At 39.8% G+C, this 5509-nt stretch overlaps 1 pseudogene; it reads right to left on the reverse strand.

The window, feature by feature from the left end:
* Window positions 1–2282: 2282 nt before the first annotated feature.
* LOC112445725 (uncharacterized) lies at window positions 2283–2405 on the reverse strand (annotated as a pseudogene).
* Between the last annotated feature and the right edge of the window lie 3104 nt (window positions 2406–5509).

Here is a 5509-nt window from a genome sequence, read left to right on the forward strand (position 1 = left end):
GAAAAACCAATAGCTCCTATTTCAAGAGACTGCCAAAGCCTAGTGATCTTTCCCAAGGATTAGATTGTAATCTCCTGGAAGTAACAATGTTATAACATGTGTCCTAGATCATTGGCAGAAAATTCCAACTTTTTCTAATCATTTGGGACCATAAACAACCAGTAAACAAAATTTACTAATCCCTAGCCTATTTCTACTTTCCATTATTTTAAGCGATTTTAAGTGGTCAATTTTTATGGAATTATTCTCTGTGTGTGTCTGGAGCAGAGACAGTCTGTGGATGGTGTTCGTGTGTGTGTCTGATTTACTGTTCCCTCTATCCCACATGCCCTTCCTCCTTGTACTCTGGCCTTGTCACACAAGGACTGGTAACCTACAGATTACATGTCTTATATGCCAATCCTCTCCTGTTCCTTTCTGCCAATGGCAGGAACTAGAGAAAGAGTTGAAACCCGGGGAAAATTTGATTTGTGTTCATGTCAGAATTGTCTCATTAACAGCTTTCGCCTTAGCAGCAACCATAATTTTCTGCTATATACATATTTGGTTACACTCAGAACCAACAAGACTATAAGTCTCAGCCATACTGGCACTGCTACCAAGCATTGTAGCCTCCCAGTTTTGAGTCCCAGGTCTAAATGTTCTCCAAATCCCTGAGTTTCCCATACCAGGTGGGCTAACCCTTTCCTCGGGGATCACATACTAGAGCCACAGGACCTTCTGCAATGATTCCAAGAACACTACCTCTTCCCTTTGATTTTAAAGGGGCATTTAATTTTATGTTTAATTTTGGCTATTCTACTTCAGTTTAAGATTCTCCATTTGGTCTGAAATACTCAGTTTTATTCTATGCCTTCACTGATATTCAGGGTGGCCTTTTCTCCAGCTAGTATTGGTCAAATGTGCTTGACTCCCAGTAGCCAATGAGAGTTTTGCCCTTTTGTAATAAATTTCCCTGTGGCCTGGAAGTGTTTCAAGTCTGCCCATACCATACTCTCCTTGTTCTAAGTGGGTAGTTACTCCTTAGCACATGTGCATAGCCTTCTAGACACATGCTGACGACTCGGGTCCCAGGAGGAATTTTCTTAGCTGTGCCCTTCTTTGGTCCCATTGTTACACTGCTGGGGAACTGCCATTATGTTTGTTGCTATTAGATTCATAAAGCTGGCAGTCCACTTGCAAATGCTGGACACCAAAACCTCCACTATTTGAAACAATGAAAGAAAGCTGCCAGTGCCAGTTGCTCAGTCATGTCTGACTCTTTGGGACTCCATGGACTGTAGCCTGCCACACTACTCTGTCCATGGGGTTTCCCAGGCAAGAATACTGGAGTGGGTAGCCATTTACTTCAGGGGATCTTCCTGACCCAGGGATCGAACCTGGATTTCCTGCATTGCAGGCAGATTTTTTACCCTCTGAGCACCGTAGCAGATATTTAAACATGAAAAAATTACTAAGAAACTTACGTGGGATGTGTCATTTTAAGTAAAACTATAAATGAATAGTATCAATTTATAAAAAGTAAACATCTGATTAACACGATGAAATTAATAACAAATGGATTGTTTTCCCTACATTTTACCCACAGACAGCAGTCCTCAAAGGTAAGCTGCTGAGTGTTAAACCTTAAGGAACAGACCTCAGTTATTCACAAGCAGAAATTACTTTACAGGATAAAACTAAAGAATAAGGTATTTAACTAATATTATGCATCCAGTAAAACTCTGCACAAAAACAATACAAGAAAGAAATACCGACTTCATGTACAGAGATCGAACAAAAATCACAAATAACAAGTATATCAAATTCAGCAAAAATGAGAAAATAACATCTTCAGCAGAAGGAAGAAAATAACATTTTCACAAAGTAGGGTTTATTTCTGTAAACGCAAGCGTAGTTTATATAATTTCTTACTGGATATTAAAAACATAAAACATATGCTCATCGCAGCACATACAGAAAAAGCCTTAAATAACATTTAAACTCTTTTGACAATGAAAAGTACTTCATAGCCAGGTAGGAATAAAAGCAAGCTTTCCTAACCTAATAATAAATATCATTGAAAATTAATCATTGAACATTCTTTAAAATGAAGTTCCCAGTGAAACTGGGAATAAATCAGTGTTCTTCTTTGTCACCACTTACATTAACTTTTACATTCTTATTGAGTATAGTTTTTTACAATCTATTAGTTTCAGCTGCACAGCAAAGTGAATCTCACTATTTATATTAACTTTTTATCTCAGGACCCAGAACAATTAGATTGAGAGTCAAAAACTATAGAACTGAAAAACAAACATAAAAACTGCCATTAAATGTAGCTTACAGGAATTTCTACATATAAAATCCTACTATAAAAATTCTAAAAGCTACACTTGATCTTAGCCAAAAGGCCGAGAAGCGATTAAAAAACTGGAAATAGAACAGCCTTATGATCCAGCAATCCCACTGCTGGGCATACACACTGAGGAAACCAGAAGGGAAAGAGACACGTGTACCCCAATGTTCATCACAGCACTGTTTATAATAGCCAGGACATGGAAGCAACCTAGATGTCCATCAGCAGATGAATGGATAAGAAAGCTGTGGTACATATACACAATGGAGTATTACTCAGCCATTAAAAAGAATACATTTGAATCAGTTCTAATGAGGTGGATGAAACTGGAGCCTATTATACAGAGTGAAGTAAGCCAGAAGGAAAAACACCAATACAGTATACTAACGCATGTATATGGAATTTAGAAAGATGGTAACGATAACCCTGTATACGAGACAGCAAAAGAGACACTGATGTATAGAACAGTATTATGGACTCTGTGGGAGAGGGAGAGGGTGGGAAGATTTGGGAGAATGGCATTGAAACATGTGAAACGCCATGTATGAAACGAGATGCCAGTCCAGTTTCAATGCACGATGCTGGATGCTTGGGGCTGGTGCACTGGGACGACCCAGAGGGATGGTGTGGAGCGGGAGGAGGGAGGAGGGTTCAGGATGGGGAACACATGTACACTAATTAAATAATTTTCTATTAAAGAAATAAAATATAAAAAAAGAAAAACAGAAAGAAAAAAAAAAAGAAAAGAAAAGAAATGAAAAAAAAAAAAAGAAAGAAAGAAGAGCCAAGGTGTCCCATGTGCGTGTGTGCTCAGTTGTGTGTGACTCTTTGGGACCCCATGGACCGTAGCCTACCAGACTCCTCTGTCTGTGAAATTTTCCAGACAAGAATTGTGGAGGGGGTTGCCATTTCCTCCTGCAGGAGATCTTCCCGACCCAGAGATCAAACCCAAGCCTTTTGTGTCTTGTGCATTGATGGGCAGGTTCTTTATGAGCCCCCTGGGAAGCCCTAAGGTGTCCCCTGTTTGTGTGTGTGTGTGTGTGTGTGTGTGTTAGTCACCCAGCTGTGTCTGACTCTTTGTGACCCGATGGACTATAGCTCTCCAGGCTCCTATGTCCATGGAATTCTCCAGGCAACAATACTGGAGTAGGTCGCCATTTCCTTCTCCTGGGAATCTTTCCAATCCAGGGATTGAACCAAGATCTCCCGTGTTGCAGGCAGATTCTTTACCATCTGAGTCACCAGGGAAGTCCAAGGTGTCCCGTATCTTGTCTAAAAAAAAAAAAAAAAAAAATTCTGAAAGCTAAGAAGAAGGTTTACAAAATACAAAATATTTTAAACAATAAGTAAAGGATTCTTACAAGTCAATACAAATAACAATTGTCATATATATTAAAAATCAGTGAGTAGAGAAACGAACAATGTGGTAAAATGTAAACCTTTACTGGAAACATAGGAGATGTATACATTTTCTGATAAGTTGAAATAATTTCATCATTTTTAAAGGAATTATTCCTACTGAATTGAACGAATCTATGAAGACCTACAAGACCTTTTAGAACTAACACCCAAAAAAGATGTCCTTTTCATTATACGGGACTGGAATGCAAAAGTAGGAAGTCAAGAAACACCGGGAGTACCAGGCAAATTCGGCCCTGGAGTATGGAATGAAGCAAGGCAAAGGCTCATAGAGTTTTGCCAAGAGAATGCACTGGTCATAGCAAACACACTCTTCCAACAACACAGGAGAAGACTCTACACATGGGCATCACCAGATGATCAACACCGAAATCACATTGACTATATTCTTTGCAGCCAAAGATGCAGAAGCTCTATACAGTCAGCAAAAACAAGACCGGAAGCTGCCTGTGGCTCAGATCATGAACTCCTTATTGCCAAATTCAGACTTAAATTCAAGAAAGTAGGGAAAACCACTAGACCATTGAGGTATGACCTAAATCAAATCCCTTATGATTATACAGTGGAAGTGAGAAATAGTTTTAAGGGACTAGATCTGATAGACAGAGTGCCTGATGAATGACGAATGGAGGTTCGTGATTGTACGGGACACAGAGATCAAGACCATCCCCATGGAAAAGAAATGCAAAGAAGCAAAATGACTGTCTGAGGACGCCTTACAAATAGCTGTGAAAAGAAGAGAAGTGAAAAGCAAAGGAGCAAAGGAAAGACATAAGCATCTGAATGCAGAGTTCCAAAGAATAGCAAGGAGACATAAGAAAGCCTTCCTCAGTGATCAATGCAAAGAAACAGAGGAAAGCAACAGAATGGAAAAGACTAGAGAGCTCTTCAAGGAAATTCGAGATACCAAGGGAACATTTCATGCAAAGATGGGCTCGATAAAGGACAGAAGCGCTATGGACCTAACAGAAGCAGAAGATATTAAGAACAGATGGCAAGAATACACAGAAGAACTGTACACAAAAGACTTTAAGATGCAGATAATCAAGATGGTGTGATCACACACCTAGAGCCAGACATCCTGGAATGTGAAGTCAAGTGGGCCTTGGAAAGCATCACTAGGAACAAAGCTAGTGGAGGTGATGGCATTCCAGTTGAGCTATTTCAAATCCTGAAAAATGATGCTGTGAAAGTGTTGCACACAATATGCCAGAAAATTTGGAAAATGCAGCAGTGCCAACAGGACTGGGAGAGGTCAGTTTTCATTCCAGTCCCAAAGAAAGGAAATGCCAAAAAATGCTCAAACCACCGCACAATAGCACTCATCTCACACGCTAGTAAAGTAATGCTCAAAATTCTCCAAGCCAGGCTTCAGCAATACTTGAACCGTGAACTTCCAGATGTTCATGTTGCAGATGTTTTAGAAAAGGCAGAGGAACCAGAGATCAAATTGCCAACATCTGCTGGATCACGGAAAAAGCAAGAGAGTTCCAGAAAAACATCGATTTCTGCTTTCTTGACTATGCCAAAGCCATTGACTGTGTGGACCACAATAAACTGTGGAAAATTCTTCAAGAGATGGGAATACCAGACCACCTGACCTGCCTCTTGAGAAACCTATATGCAGGTCAGGAAGCAACAGTTAAAACGGAACATGGAACAACAGACTGGTTCCAAATAGGAAAAGGAGTACATCAAGGCTGTATACTGTCACCTGCTTATTTAACTTCTATGCAGAGAACATCATGAGAA

This window comes from Bos taurus, unplaced genomic scaffold (genome assembly GCF_002263795.3).
Source record: "Bos taurus isolate L1 Dominette 01449 registration number 42190680 breed Hereford unplaced genomic scaffold, ARS-UCD2.0 Leftover_ScbfJmS_542, whole genome shotgun sequence".
Taxonomy (NCBI): domain Eukaryota; kingdom Metazoa; phylum Chordata; class Mammalia; order Artiodactyla; family Bovidae; genus Bos; species Bos taurus.